The following is a 17061-nucleotide window of genomic DNA, read 5'->3' as shown; positions in this document are numbered from 1 at the left end:
ATATTTAAGACACATGCTGTCCATTTCCTTGTGACCTTGGTTCTACTCCTTCATTGTAGTCCATCTATGTTTAATTAAACTGATAGGACTTGATTTGGAAAGGCACACACCTGTCTATATAAGACCTCACAGCTCACAGTGCATGTCAGACCAAATGAGAATCATGAAGTCAAAGGAACTGGCCAAGGAGCTCAGAGACAGAATTGTGGCAAGGCACAGATCTGGCCAAGGTTACAACAGAATTTCTGCAGTACTCAAGCTTTCTAAGAGCACAGTGGCCTCCATAATCCTTAAATGGAAGAAGATTGGGACCACCAGAAGTCTTCTTAGACCTGGCCATCCAGCTAAACTGAGCAATCATGGTAGAAGAGCTTTGGTGAGAGAGGTAAAGAAAACCCCCAAGATCACTGTAGCTGAGATCCAGAGATACAGTAGGGAGATGGGAGAAAGTTCCAAAAAGTCAACTATCACTGCAGCCCTCCACCAGTTGGGCCTTTTTGGCAGAGTGCCTGACGGAAGCCTCTCTTCAGTGCAAGACATATGAAAGCCCACATAGAGCTTGTTAAAAAAACCAATGAAGGACTCCAAGACTACTACTCCCATCAGCCTACGTCTGCTGTTGCTGATGACAGCGAGAGTAGGCACCAGCTGATGTGGGTTCCCCTCTATTTTTGATAACCAGCATGGCAAAACTGACTGCTGCGGGCTGCAACCTTCAGGTGTCAGCTTTACCATGGCTGACTATCAAGAGTAGAGGAGTTCCCATGACATTTTTAAAATTATTTAAATAAATCATTTAAAAAAATGGTGTGGGGTCCCTCAAATTTTGACAACCAGCCAAGCTAAAGCAGAGGGGCTGGTATTCTCTGGTTGGTAAGGAGCCTTGGATATTGGCCTAAAAATAGCTCCAGCTGCCCCAGGAAAGGCGCATCTATTAGATGTGCCAATTCTGGTGCTTTACATGGCGCTTCCCACTTGCCTTGTGGCGGTGTCAAGTGGGGTACATGTTTGTGGGGTTGATGTCACCTTCGTATGGTCAGGTGACATCAAGCTTATGAATTAGCATCTATAAGATGTCTCTGCATTACTGATCCCAGAGTCACATTGTAAATAAACAGAAAACCAGAAAAAATACTTTATTTGAAATAAAAATACACACTGTTTTACTTTTTTATTTAAAAATAAAAAACAAAGGTATATTCACCTAACGCTCAGTCCATTGAAGCCCTAGTCCTCTGTAAAAAAACAGAAAATAATAAACAACAATAATACTCCTGTAATGCCCATTTCATTGAGGCCTTGGTCTCCTGTATAAAAACAAAAATAAAAAAGAAACATATCCCTCACCTGTCTGACATACTGTCCAATACTGTAATCTATGTCTGCAATAAGTGGTTTTCAAACTGAATGGTGCTAAGATGCGACCATACAGGTGGAAGACCATGGAATAATGAGATGCTGCTAGCAAAGCATCATTGACTAGCGGTGACATCATAAAGGATACTGCAGGTCACTGAGGATGCATTCCCAGCTCACTTCGCTGTGAGATGGGCTGATGAACTGCGGTGACCTCTGAAAGATCACCACTAGCACCATGAGAAAAAGTTTCACGGTGCAGCGCTGAGCTCAGTAAGTTTACCGCAGTTCACAGTGAGAAGTTTCTAAAGGTGAGATATGGCCAACTGCAGAGCCACACTTACAAGCTCTATAGTACATAGCTTTTACTACAATTCAGCTAGCATTTATCTTCGGTTCCAATGAAAAGACCCACAACGAACTGCTTTGACCTATTCAATGGAAAAGTAATAATTTGCTTGGACCACAATACCGATTAACACAGATTACAATTAAAGAGTGGATCCAGTGTCAGACAAGGATACTGTGAGCTCAGGTCTCAGTGATTGTGAGGTCTCACCTTCTATTTACACTGGACATGTCCACTGTTTATTGCACCATAAACATTATAGTTATTATTGCACACACAAGACTTATCAATAACATCTACTAGGCATTTTGTGCATCAAAGGGTTAGAAATAGAGCCTAGCCCCAAGCGACTGGCCCTAAAGTTACCTCCAAATATATTTGTCTTCTAATGGACCTTTTCTGGTCCATTAGAGTTTCAGAGTCCAGACCGATCAGGGGAGGGTCTTCTCGTATTAGGCCGACGTCACACACAGCGTATGAAAATACGGTCCGTATATTACGGCCGTAATACGCTGAAAAGTCCCGAAAATAGTGGTCCGTAGCTCCTCCGTAGGCAGGGTGTGTCACCGTTTTTTGCGCATGGTATCCTCCGTATGTAATCCGTATGTCATCCGTACTGCGTGTTTTTATCGCAGGCTTGCAAAACCGACATACGGCTATACAAGGGATCCATGTGTTAAAAAAAACAAACATATATACTGTATATATATATATATATATATATATATATCAGTAGACACATATATGTATATATATTAATATTTCATCCAGCGCGATTTAGCAGAAAGCCGGTAATTCAATTACCGGCTTTTGCTTTCTCCTTCCTAAACCCGACATGATATGAGACCTGGTTTACATACAGTAAACCATCTCATATCCCCATTTTTTTGCATATTCCACACTACTAATGTTAGTAGCGTGTATATGCAAAATTTGGCCGTTCTATCTACTAAATTAAAGGGTTAAATGGCGGAAAAAATTGGCGTGGGCTCCCATGCAATTTTTTCCACCAGAGTAGTAAAGCCAGTGACTGAGGGCAGATATTAATAGCTTGGAGAGGGTCCACGGTTATTGGCCCCCCCCCTGGCTAAAAATATCTGCCCCCAGCCACCCCAGAAAAGGCACATCTGGAAGATGCGCCTATTCTGGCACTTGGCCACTCTCTTCCCATTCCCGTGTAGTGGTGGGATATAGGGTAATGAAGGGTTAATGCCACCTTGCTATTGTAAGGTGACATTAAGCCAAATTAATAATGGAGAGGCGTCAATCGCATGCTGCGATTTTCCACGGCCGTAGAAAGCCGTATAATACTGATCAGTTTAATACAGCAGATAGGAGCAGGGGCATAGAGAATAACTGTGCCGTATGTTTTGCGAGTTTTACGGACGTAGTTTCTGCGCTCTTACGTCCGTAAAACTCGCAAGTGTGACGCCGGCCTTATGCTTAGGCTGTCTGCCACATTTGGCTCAGAGATTTGACTCATAAGGATGATCTGTCACTTGCCTTAAATGTGTATTTTTTTAACTTGGTCTCAATGTCTCTTTTCCTCTGCACCACGTGTATTTTTTCTTCTATGTTTGTTGCTGCGATTAATCGATCTTGAGATATGACCCCACTTATAATTTAGGCGCTGCATGCCAATTTAGGCTCACTAGCCAAGCGGATGTGATCATCCTCAACTCTTCTGTGTGGGCATCTTCTTGAAGTTCATGCCCACTTAGTTAACAAGTCTAGATTTTCATTCTAGGAAAAGGTAGCCTTTTTTTATATATAAAAAAAGGAAGAAAACAAAAAACAAAAACACCAGATTGAGGCTATGTGCACACATTGCGGATTAGGCTTAGGTATTTCTGGTGCAGATTCTGCCTCTCCTGGCAGAAAACGCACCTGCGGATTTGTCGCGTTTTTGTGCGGTTCCGCAGCGGTTTTTGTGCACTTTTGCTGCAGTTTTCTTGTGGATTTGCTGCGTTTTTTACCCCTGCAGTTTTCTATAATAGAATCGGTGCAAAAGCGCTGCAGATTCACAAAAAAGAAGTGACATGCTACTTCTTTTAAACAGCAGCGTTTCCGCAGTGGATTTTCCGCAAAGTGTGCACAGCATTTTTTTTTTCTCATTGATTTACATTGTACTGTAAATCAATTGCGGATCTGCAGCGCTTCTGCACTGCAAAAAACGCTGCGGATCCGCAGAGAATCCGCAACGTGTGCACATACTCTTAGGAGGACTGTGGCACTTCGACCAGGTAAATAATTATAAGTCCTGTGTACAGTAATCCAAATATGAAAGCAAAAAATTTTGTATCCACCTTATGCAGTGGCATCCCCATGTTTAACCAGTTCAAGATATTTTCCTTAGTTTAGACCAGGCACATTTTATAGTTTTTTTCGTACATGTGGGTTTAAGATTCCGCTAAAATATTTTCGTTTGGATATTCAAACAGACTTATCTCTTTTTTCATAATACGTGGGGCTTAATTTTAGGTTTTTTGCTAATCTTCTTTTATATGCCATTATCGTCAAAGGATTTAAACAAAAAAAAAAATCACAAAATATATTTTAAATTGTGTTTCTATTTTCATTAGAATTATTTTTATATATTGAACAGGTTTTTTTTGAGGTGGCTAGTTTAGACACAGATGGTTAAACTGGCAGCAACTGAACGACCATTGAGGGCATTTCAAAATGTAAATAATTTTATATTATTTATAAATCCATTTACCCTTGTAACTGGGGTGGCATATTACCTGCAGTTACAGGGGAAATTCAGTTCCCTAGCTGCACTGCAGAGCTGATCTGGATCTAGTAGGGCCCAGGAGCTCCTGCTACGTCCTGGTATCTGGAGATCACATGATCTCTAACTACAGAAATGGAAGTGCTCTTCCAAATCTGTGTACACAGCACTCCTTCAGAGCTGTGTATGCACCGACTGAGAAGCCAGAGATAGTAATAAACTATCTAAGCCTTCTCTATAGGAGTCCTGCTGTGTCTGCCATCCAGCTCTCTTTTCCTGAGGCTGCAAGATCTACATACAGCTGCTGACTCTGCAACATGTGGGTTGTCTAGACATTTATATTCTATGGACAGTCAAAACATAGTTAAAGGGAACCTTTCAGCAACAAAAAAATATGGTATTTACCTGTAGCTAAAGTGCTAATATGTAGGCAAATACCATTTAAATATATGTGAACTGGAAGTTCAGCTGCAGGGAGAAAATATACATTATATTTTCTCTGCAGCCACCTGCTTTCAGTCATTGAGGCAGTGCCAGGGCTGTGAGTGAACCATCAATCTTTAGTATACAATGAGTGCGCTAAAATCACTCTGGCTGTCCTATGACCGACATTCTGTCCCCAACACTGACTCAATGACTGGAAGAGAGTAGCTTCACGGAGAACATAAGTGTATATGAGCACAATTTTTCACGTAGATTCTGCCTGGAAAAGAATGAAATTGGTCTATTCCTCTGACAGCTTCCGCTTGGAAGCCGGCACTATTTTACATATAGAATGTAAAAAAAACTCAGGCGGCAACCGCAAAAGACGTCTAAAAAGACACTTCAGGTAAAAGAATTTTCCTGAAGCATCTTCGTATATCAAGAATTATGCAGGAATGCCGGTCTCTAAAAGACGCCATATACACTTATCCCTTTTTTCATCTTCTTCATATGGTCTTCAGCTAGACCAGCTAAACCCTATAATGATCTTTGGTGATTGTACCAATACTCATAATATTACATTGTTCATCTACATAAATATCAATCATTGATCATTTCATCCTAGAACAAGCTGATACCAGGTCACCCAATGGCCTCTCTCACAAAGACACTTTTTTTCCCTTTTCAACAAGGTGTATTTGTGACGCTATTATGAATCATCAAAGATGTGAGGATAATATGACTTTCTTCCTGTCATTATCAGCCAGCGTCAATGTGTGACTTCTGCCAGCCTCTACAAACCGTAGAGTGTTCAAACACACTAGAAAATGGCACCAATAATGGGACATTTATCATGGAGAACTTGTTTAAAAAATAAGTCTATGTCTCATAATTAAAACCTCAGTAGCTTCCTATTCGTTTTCTTTAAACACGGATACAACATACAGAGCAAGAACAATGGAGGCAATTGGCGATGATAGAAAATTGTACTGGTCTAATACATGATTTTATTAATAACACAGAATTGCTTTACGTATACAAACATATGTACTGGGGCTTACCCTTGTCAACTGCTGAGGTGTACGACTATTTTAGTGTAGTCTCAACATGATAATGCCAAGTAGATAAGTAGCAAATATACTTTTGCAAAGTTTTTGACTTATAGATTATTGTCATTCTTATTAATGCAATTATACGAAAAAAAACAGGCTTAATTACACAAATCAATACGCCAAACATTCAGTATTTGGTCAGTATTTTACATCAGTATCTGTAAGCCAAAATCAAGAGAGGAACAATCAGCTAAAACAGTGTTTTTCAACCAGTGTGCCGCGGCACACTAGTGTGCCGCGACACATGGTCGGGTGTGCCGCGGGGAACGGGCTGTTCTCTGTGCCGACTGTCAAGCTGACAGCCGGCACAGAGAAGCTGCAGCGCGCCGGCTCCCGGAGATCAATTGTACTCGCAGACATCTACCAGCTGCGAGTACAATTGAGGCTCTGACCGCTGGGTCAGAGCGACGCCAGCAGCGTGATCAAGTCATGTGATCACGCTGCTGACGTCACTATCCGGCGCGCAGGAGACAGAAGACACTTGGTGGTAAGTGCTCCTGTGCTGTGGAGCTGAAGACACCGAAGATTCAGCGTGGGGTGAGTTTATGGGGAGTATGTGGGGGGATTTATTAAGTGTGTGGGGGGATTTATTAAGTGTGTGGGGGGATTTATTAAGTGTGTGGGGGGATTTATTAAGTGTGGGGGGATTTATTCAGTGTGTGGGGGGGATTTATTAAGTGTGTGGGGGGATTTATTCAGTGTGGGGGGGGATTTATTCAGTGTGGGGGGATTTATTCAGTGTGTGGGGGGGATTTATTCAGTGTGTGGGGGGATTTATTCAGTGTGTGGGGGGGATTTATTCAGTGTGTGGGGGGATTTATTCAGTGTGTGGGGGGGATTTATTCAGTAAGTGGGGGGATTTATTCAGTGTGTGGGGGGATTTATTCAGTGTGTGGGGGGATTTATTCAGTGTGTGGGGGGATTTATTCAGTGTGTGTGGGGATTTATTCAGTGTGTGGGGGGATTTATTCAGTGTGTGGGGGGGATTTATTCAGCGTGTGGGGGGGATTTATTCAGTGTGTACGTGGGGGGGGCTGGAATTTATTTAGCATGTGTGGGGCAGGGTGCATTTATTCTGTGGAAGGGGATGGATTTATTCTATCGGAAGGGCAGTGGATATATTCTGTGGGGGTGAGTGGGGAGATGGGGGTGGACACAGTAGCGAGGGGAAAAATGTGTGCTGACAGTACTGGGAGCAACGGTGATGGGATGTGTGAGGACAGTATGGGGAGTCGGGGGAATGTGTGAGGGGGGAATGTGTGAGGAGGAAATATGGAGAGAGCAAAGGGGTATGTTAGCAGGGGGGGGATGTACAGGAGGAGGCTATTAGAAATGTGTGCAGACAGTATGGGGGGATGAAAGTGTGAGTGGACACAGAATAGATACTGAGTAGTGTGAGGGTAACAGCCAGGAGGAGACAGTATAACAAGTAGGAGGAGTGTAATGAAGGGGCACAGTAGAGAGACTGGGCTCTCTATGAGGGACACCGTATGAGAAGGCAGTGTGAAGTATGGAAAAGAGAGAGAGGGTAGTGTGGATGGCATGTACCATAAGAGGGACAGTGAGAGTCATATTATGTGCTGGGAATAAAGTGAGGGCAATTATTTACTCAGGGGCTCAGCCTAGGGCAGATATTGTTATTCCGGAGCATTATAATAACACTGCTATCTTTAAGGGTGTTGTGTCGGGATGTGCTGCAGAAGACAGGAGAAGATGGAAGTCTGCAGAAACGAGCTCTGCCGGTGGATGAGAAGAGTCATCATGGCATCTGGGCAAGGTGAAGATGAAAAGAAAGAGGCGACTCCACAAACAACGTCATCTATCAGGTACCTGAATGTAAATGTGTTTTTTTTGTGATACTAATTCTCATTTTTATTTGTTAGGAACATTAAAGGGGATGTCCAAGGTTGTGATGAGTCTGCAGTCATACTATGTGACTGCAGACTTCTGAATTCTCACAGTGCGCACTGCTATCATAATTCTCTGATGTTGGTGATTTACATACATGCGGTCACGTGCTGACTAGACATGTGTGGCCTCATTCAATGAAAATGAATTGACTGAGGCCGGACACGTCTAGTTAGAATGTGGCCAGAAGTATCCAAATCACATACTTGTGCTGTCATGACCGTCCACTCTGGCCACCGGCAAGGGAGAATCCTGAAAGTGTGCAGTGCTTGCGCTGTGAGAATTCAGAAGCCTGCAGTCACATAGAATGACTGCAGACTTTCATCTCAAACCTGGACGCACCATTTTGTGCCATTTTGGTTGGTGGTGTGCCTCGGGATTTTTTAAGTATAAAAAGTGTGCCGCGGCACAAAAAAGGTTGAAAATCACTGAGCTAAAAAGTACAATAGAAACATGTCTACACTTCTGCATTTCATTTATCACCCATTCCTGGTTTTGCCTTACAGATACTGATGTAAAATACTGGAATAAGATAACCGTTTCTGAGTTTATAGTACAGCTCAATAGTCAAATAAATAGTAATAAAATATATTTTGATATTAAAAGAGTCTAAAGTCACCATGGACACATTGTATTAGAGATTTTAATCAACCGGAGCTTTTCCTGTAGTGAGAGACAGTTCTGGTCTACATACACCTGCAGCTTCCACGTCTTCTCATTCATAGTCCTCCTGACCAAACCAAACTAATATATATGTGCTCAATCAATATATATATATATCAACTCTATAGAATTTTTCATTAGTTGTGCAGGCTTCTGAGAATCTAGCAATATGAGGAAACCATCTTACCTTGTGTAGAAGTTCAGCTGAGATGAGGAGATTTCATGATGTTCCTCTCATGCTCTACTACTCCTGTTTGTTTACCTAGTCAAGCAGTTAACTTCGGAGTAATGATTACCTTGTTGAGCAAGACTAGGCAAACTCAGACACACCTTACCCTGTCCCTGCTGGCTGACATACCAGAGCGCAGGGCCTGATGGGACTTGGAGTTTTTCTTTGTGTACTTCCAGGCCCTCTGACGGAGAAAAAGACTCATTACCCAAAACTCTCATCTGCCTACCTGTGTGAACACCTGAAACCAAGCAAGGAGTTTCGGTTGAAGGAGGTATCAGGAAAAAATATGAAAACTCTCATACTTGTAGTGTAAGGTATCATATTTATATGGCAGGAAGTGTAGCTAATAAATTCCATAACAGACTTCACCATAGTGTATTGCAGGATGGAAACAAACATACTATTCATTTTTTTTTTGCATTTCAAAGTATACATATGGTATATATATAAAACTTCAAATCTAAGAAGAAAAGATGAAAAAAATGTGAATAGTATCTGCCTATCTATCCTGCAGTACACTGTTGTGTAGACTGTTATGAGATGTGATACACATACGTATATATATATATACAGTACAGACCAAAAGTTTGGACACACCTTCTCATTTAAAGATTTTTCTGTATTTTCATGACTATGAACATTGTACATTCACACTGAAGGCATCAAAACTATGAATTAACACGTGTGGAATTATATACTTAACAAAAAAGTGTGAAACAACTGAAATTTTGTCTTATATTCTAGGTTCTTTAAAATAGCCACCTTTTGCTTTGATGACTGCTTTGCACACTCTTGGCATTCTCTTGTCATTCAATTTTAGAGTGGGCGATGTAGCCACAGGGGTTAGAGCAGGTGAGTAAACCTAATTAACAAAAATGTTCACAATCTATGCTGCTGGAAATTCAGTGTAGTGCGCAGAAAACCCCTATAATTTTCAGATGTGCACCAAAAAAGAAAGAAAACATTCCTTGAAAAAACTAACAGCAGAGATGATGAATTCATGGCGCTAAATAAGTGAGTAAAATAAATTAATAAAACAGCACTTTACAGACATTATCGGCATGGTCCCCATTGGGGCTCATAATCTAAATTGAATCGATTTGAAGCAAATTGCCATATTTTGTGGATTACAAAATGCAACCCAAATTTTGAGGATTTTTTTTTATAAAATAATGGTGCTTCTTATAATCCAGGCATCTTGTTGCTTACTGAAGGTGGCGGCTGCATTGGAGACCACTCCGAGGGTCACTGCTGGTGGAGGCAAGAGTGGGGCGATGGCTGTGGACCCCAAGCTGGAGGAAAGGGGTGTTCGGAGGTGCGATGCTGCAGGTGTGCGGTGATGCTGGGGCTCCATCTCCATCTGCACATGCACTGCCCTTTGATGGCCATTTTCCCAAAGTCCACCACAATGTAAACCATGGAGGTGCAGGGGCTCTGGGCTTTCACAAAATGTTGGAGGAGCTCCCGCACCAACTAACACCCTTAGCGTGGCACCTCCGAACACCCCTTCCTCCCAGCCTGAGGCCCGCAGCATCGCCCCACTCTTGCCTCTGTCAGCAGCGACCCTGAGATCCCACTCCAACACAGCCTGTAAGGTATGCTGGAATTATGCCCTCAAAACTTTTTGGGAAAAAAAGTGCGTTTTATAATCCAAAAAATATGGTAAGCTCACTTCATATTTCACAAAAAAATTGGATTTTACAGAACCCAAATTATTTGTTGATCAATTGCTCTAAGAAAGAAAGCTTCCTGTTGCTCTTTAGGACTGGGAAGTGGGTTATAAAAAAATACTAACCTTCCTGGTGCCAGCACCTGTACTGGTGTCAGGAGTGGACTTAAAATGAATGAAAAATAATGGAAGGATGTAATCTTCTCAATATCGCCTCTTATTTCTGCCTTTGGCTCAGAAAAATGCATCAAAAATTGCACTGGCGTTCTTCCCAAAATTTTAATAAGTGAATGAAAATCCTCACTGATTCATGCTTGATACATTTTGGACAAATATAAGATTATGCACACTTATGATGGACAATCTGGTCTGCATCGGCATGACAAAGCCACCTGCTGCATGAATACCCTCTCCGATAGTTCACTAAAGGCTTAATATGACAATATGCCTGTCATAAAGAAAAATTAAAAGCCATAAAGATATTGGTAGCTAGTAGTTCCTTTTGTTATTGTGGAGTTTGCAGTGACCGTATCGGGGTACATATATACACTGCTCAAAAAATAAAGGGAACACTTAAATAACACAATGTAACTCCAAGTCAATCACTCTTCTGTGAAATCAACCTGTCCAGTTATGAAGCAACACCAATTGTGAATAAATTTCTCCTGCTGTTGTGCAAATGGAACAGACAAGTAGAAATGACAACCCCTATAAAGGAGTAGTTCTGCTGGTGGTGACTACAGACCATTTGTCTGTTCTCATCCTTTTTGTCTGTTCTTTTGGTCACCTTTGTATTTTGTCATTGCTCTCACCCCTAAGAGGTACTGTACAGTAGCATGAGGCAGTGTCTAGAACCCACAAAAGTTGGTCAGGTAGTGCAGCTCAATCAGGATGGCACATTAACTGCGAGCTGTGGCAAGAAGGGTAGCTGTTTCTGTCAGCACAGTGTGCAGAGCATGGAGCAGATACCAGGAGATGTGGAGGGGTCTTAGGAGAGCAACAACCGAGCAGCAGGACCGCTACCTCTTCATTTGTAGGACAGAAAGAACAGAAGAAGCAATGCCAGAGCCCTGCAAAATGACCTCCAGCAGGCCACTAACATCTATGTGTTTGTTCAAGCTGTCAGAAACAGACTCCCCTGAGGAAGCTGATGTGAAACGTGCATTGGGGCACATATCATGCTCACAGCCAAGAATACAGGTGATAACTAGTGATGGTGTGACTTGGCTCACCACTGTTTTGGTAAACATATTGTTGGTCACTGACTTAGTATCTTTGTATTACACTGTATGCTCCTTATGTGGTGTTTTGAGTCCACCATTGCCGGTCTGGCTTTCATCATGATTACATGCACTGGCACTTTATGTTTCCATATATATTTCATGCGAAGGCCCCTTCATCTGTGTTTATGCCTGTGGGGTGACATCACCTATTTGATTCACCTTGTACCCAATTTGAATAGCTCTGTTATTGATTAATCTGTTGTGATACATGACTGTTCTGTATATTTTATTGAATCAATATTAAAATTTACATTTTCAATATATTTTTTGGTGCTCTATATGCTCCATGTGTCTGTGTTTAATACATATTTGAGAGCTCCAAAGGTTTACAACCCTTTTCAGTCCCAGTAGATAGATTGAGGACTGAGTGCTTATATTATGGTGCCTGTATCTGAGATTTTGTATTATTGAACCAATCTACTGAGTCAGAAAACTATGGGGTCAAGGCTTAGAGCATATGCTGGAGAAAGGATATAATCCAGTTATAACTGAACCTAGTTGTTCAGTTAGTGCATCAAGTTGACACAGTGGTGGATAAAGTTTATCAAATGTCATATGTAATATATAATGTAATTGCTGCTTCTGCTACACAGGCAGGGTAGCATTTACTCTGTGGGGAGTTTGGGGAAAGCCTTGTCATGCAGGGGATTCAACTTATTCTGGTAATACACCAATTTTGACTTCCGTTTGAAAATTGGATGAAATTCCAATAGAAAATATCTAAAAGCATAGCAAAGGTCTAAATGCATGGCAATCCAAAACTCATTCCTGTTCTTGATGATAATGATATGCTTGTCAGCCCACAAGGAGTTGAGCATGTAACCTGACATCCTTGCTAACATGACTGATGTCTCACCATTACTTCCCCCTCTAACCACAACTGTTGGTCATCATAGCCAGCATCATTGTCGTTATCAATTTCACCCTGACAGTCAAAATTGTTCCCTGCCTGTGTCTGGTATAACTTAATGTCCCCCTCCAGACCCACCTGCTGCTACTCTTACGCCTATGTAGTGCTGCATGTGACATTGACCCTGAGGGACCCCAACAGCCCCAGCGCTCCTTGTCTCTTAAAGATGTGTCTCCAGCCAATGGCTTTGAGGCACTTACTGGAGTAGTTAAGGCATCTTCACCTGTTGGAAGGTGCCTGAACAGCATTAGTACTTAGTTAAACTACAGGCTTCTAAGTCCATTGTCAGGTCAATGTTCACGTACCTGTCCTGTTACCCAGAACCTGAACCAGTTCTGACTCTAATTTGAACCAGTACTTGCACCTGCTACCATTTTGTCTGAATCTATCCTGCCTGAACTCTGAGCCTGTCCTACGGTCCTGAAATCGCTCTGTCTGAACCAGCTCTAATATCTATTCTGTCCGTGATCCTGTTCCTGCCCTACCTGCTACCCCGAGGTCATACCTTCATCCCTGTCCCCTTGGGATAATCTGCTGCAGTTCCAGGGTCTGTTTTGAAAAGTACTTGGTGACTAGAGATGAGTGAATATTTCAATATTCGGTTCGGATTACGATCACCGAATTTGCAAATAGCCGATTTAATTAACGAATATTTTCCAATAATAGCCAAATGCCATTGGAGTCAATAGGAGGCAAAAAACAAATGAATACACAACACAAATGCCGGTGTTTTCCACCGCCGGTGTTTCTCTTTTGGTAAACTTCTATGACCTGACTGACGTCACTGCGAGGGTGAGAAACTTATCATGGTGCCATCAGAAAGGTCCTGGGAGTTCACAGCCAATTAACTCACTTCACCTAACTGACTTCAGTGTGAGTGCCGTTAGAAATTTTCCCACTGCACTCACACTGGCAACAGATAGGTAAAGTGAATTCATTGGCTTTTAACTTCCAGGACCTTTCTGAAGGCACCACAAGTGTGAGAACTTTCTCACGCTCACGGTAACATCAGATAGGTTATAGGAGTTCACCGCGAGACACTGGGCAGCGGTAGGAGATGCTGCTCAGTGTCTCTGCCGGATGAAAGGCTGTATGGTCGCATCATGCAACCATGCAACCTGCCATCTAGATGTAGAAAAGCTATACCCATGGCAGGATAAATGAATTATTTTCTTTTTTGCGGAAAGGTGAGAAACATTGTTTGTTATTTTAATTCTCTTGCAGGAGACAATGGTGTTACTGGAATGGGTGATGCAGTAAGTATGATTAAATTAAGATTTATTAAAGGAGTCTGTGTCATTCTTCCAATTAAATGACTTTATTCTGGGTGTGTGTGTGCTCTTATATAATATGACTATGGGGTTAGTATGATGCCTCTCTAGTCTCTATTACTAACTTCTGGGCTTGATGTCACCTGACAATATGAAGGTGACCTCAACCTCCCACCAACTGTCACCCCACTTGCCACCGAGACAGGACAAGTGGACAGAAAGAGGCCAGAATTGGTGCATCTTATAGAAGCACCTTTTCTGGGGTGTCTGGGAGCTGATGCTTTTTGCCTGTGGGGGACAGTATCCATGACCCCTTTTAGGCTATTAATATCAGCCCACAGCTGTCTGCCTAGCCTTTGCTGGTTATTAATTGTAGGGGGACCCTATATCATTTTTTGGGAGTCCCCCATTTTAATAGCTAGTGGAGGCTAAGTGTTCAGCTGTGAGCTGATCTTAATAGCCTGGGACGTTCCATGAGTATTTCTCAGACTATAAACATCTGCCTCTTAGCTGTCATCTTTCCCTCTGCTGGTTAAGAAAATTATGCGGGAGCCCACAACTTTTTATAAGAAAAATAATCTTTTAATAATTAAATACATGTACAGTAAGCTGCACACACACTGTACTAATTGTATATGTGAATGACATCTGTATATCTATCTATTCTATGTGTATATAGTATATGTAATCCATCTATTCTATCCTGTCGGCTTCTGCTGTGATTTTACAGTACTTTGCTGCTGAATTGCCAGCTTTTCTTCTATCTATCTATGTAATATATATATATATATATATATATATATATATATATATGTGTCACTTACATCTATATATCTATCTATTCTATGTATATGTACTGTATGTAATCCATCTATTCTATCCTGTTGGGTCCTGTTGTGACTATACTGTACGCGGCTGCTAAATTGCCGTTTTTTTAAATCTTTCTATCTATCATCTATCTATTATCTATTTTAAAATACTATAGTGGCAATGCAATTATTTTCTCACACTTTTACAGAATTTTACAGACTTTTTACTATTTTAAGAAAAAATGCTGGTGTTTCCAATCACAAATCCAAATGTGTCATATTCGTGCCGAATTTATCTTTGGCGTTCGTCTATCCGCAACATCAGGAGCTCTAGCGAAGAACCAAGTGGCCGATCCTTTTTCTGTTCCGCGAAAGTCTTAACTTCAGTATGAGCATTGTTTCATTTTTACAGGTTTTTCAAGCTTCTGTTTATAATGTACATGGGTCTCTAGTTCCCCCCAGGCTCTCCACGGTCCGTGGCGCAGTGGGTCCACACCCCCAGCATGACATACATCTCTTGCAGTACATGAACTGGAAGAAGTTGTTGTGAAATTTAATTTTAGTACCTGAATTGCTGTGGCTCAGGATATCAAAAGGTCAGAAAATACAAAGCTATCACTATGGCAACAGATGAGAAGGAATGTGTAGAACATTGACTCTAATTAATGGTGTCACTGTCAGAAGTAACATCTCTCTTTGAGATGAGTAATGTGCCATTTCGTCCATAACTTCCTCCCAACTAATACACTTACTGGAGGCAAAGGAGGACAATAGTGATCTGCATTTGGTATCACTCCTGCCCTTACAGCAGGTGTCAGTGATGGCGCTACTGTTGCTACTTGCAGCTCCCACATTCTTATTGCCAAATGCTATTGAATGGAATACATTTTCTTGTACATTATCTTGTGTATTGCCATTGCCTTTTTTCGTTTTACCATATATTTGTTTGTACAGTACAATTAACCTTTCCAACTCACTCCATTGTACAATAATTCACTCCCATTCAAATAATTAAATGCTAGGTACAGGGCACCCCCAAAAACAACAGCAACAGGTAATAGTATTGGTTTAGTGTGTATGCATGTCAAATTTGTGCAAAAAATGAGGTTTGTGACGCGCACACTTTGTGATACATACATTCACATGTAGTTACATAGTTACATTGGTTGAAAAAGACCTAGGTCCATCAAATTCAACCTTTCTCCACCAGTCATATATTTTGAAACTAAATTAACCATATTATGTGTACTGAGGAAATCATCCAGTCCCTTTCTAAAAGCTGTTATAGCGTCTGCCATTACTACCTCTTGTGGTCGGGCCTTCTAGTCTGACTGCTCTAACTATAAAGAACCCTTTCCTATTTAGCTGCCGGAATCACCTTTCTGCCACCCATAATGAGTGCCCGCTGGTCCTTAGTATGGTCTTTGGAAGGAATAAGCCTTGCGCCAGTCCTCTGTACTGACCACACATATATTTATACATATAAATGAGATTTCCTCTGGGGTGTCTTTCTTCTAAGCTAAACAAACCCAACTTTTCAAACCTCTCAACATATGAGAGGCCTTCCATCCCTTGTAATAATCTAGTTGCCACCTTTGCACTGAATCTAACTTCTGAATATCCTTTTTAAAATGGAGGGATCTCTCCATGTGCTTTGCAACATCCACATTATTTTGCCCTTGGGACAGCTAGTGAACTGTTAGGGTACCGTCTCACAGTGGCACTTTTGTCGCTACGACAGTACGATGCGTGACGTTCCAGCGATATCCATACGATATCGCTGTGTCTGACACGCAGCAGCGATCAGGGACCCTGCTGAGAATCGTACGTCATAGCAGATCGTTTGAAACATTCTTTCGTCGCTGGATCTCCCGCTGTCATCGCTGGATCGGTGTGTGTGACACCGATCCAGCGATGCGTTCGCTTGTAACCAGGGTAAATATCGGGTTACTAAGCGCAGGGCCGCGCTTAATAACCCGATGTTTATCCTGGTTACCATCGTAAATGTAAAAAAAAAAAACAGTACATACTTACATTCCGGTGTCCGTCAGGTCCCTTGCCGTCTGCTTCCCGCACTGACTGACTGCCGGCCGTAAAGTGAAAGCAGAGCACAGCGCGCTGTGCTGTGCTTTCACTTTACGGCCGGCAGTCAGTCAGTGCGGGAAGCAGACGGCAAGGGACAGACACCGGAATGTAAGTATGTAGTGTTTGGTTTTTTTTACGCTGGTAACAAGGGTAAACATCGGGTTACTAAGCGCGGCCCTGCGCTTAGTAACCCGATGTTTACCCTGGTTACCCGGGGACCTCGGCATCGTTGGTCACTGGAGAGCTGTCTGTGTGACAGC

General features: G+C 41.9%; 1 protein-coding gene across 1 annotated transcript in view; it reads right to left on the bottom strand.

Moving 5' to 3' along the window:
• The window catches only part of MACC1 (MET transcriptional regulator MACC1), a 91918-nt gene extending 83095 nt beyond the window's left edge, over positions 1–8823 (bottom strand). The window contains exon 1 of the mRNA XM_069729821.1: positions 8730–8823. The gene's annotated coding sequence lies outside the window, so the exon portion shown is untranslated. The remainder of the gene's footprint in view (positions 1–8729) is intronic.
• Between the last annotated feature and the right edge of the window lie 8238 nt (positions 8824–17061).

This window comes from Ranitomeya imitator, chromosome 6 (assembly GCF_032444005.1).
Source record: "Ranitomeya imitator isolate aRanImi1 chromosome 6, aRanImi1.pri, whole genome shotgun sequence".
In the NCBI taxonomy this organism is placed as follows: domain Eukaryota; kingdom Metazoa; phylum Chordata; class Amphibia; order Anura; family Dendrobatidae; genus Ranitomeya; species Ranitomeya imitator.
This window is presented reverse-complemented; position numbering and strand designations above follow the sequence as displayed.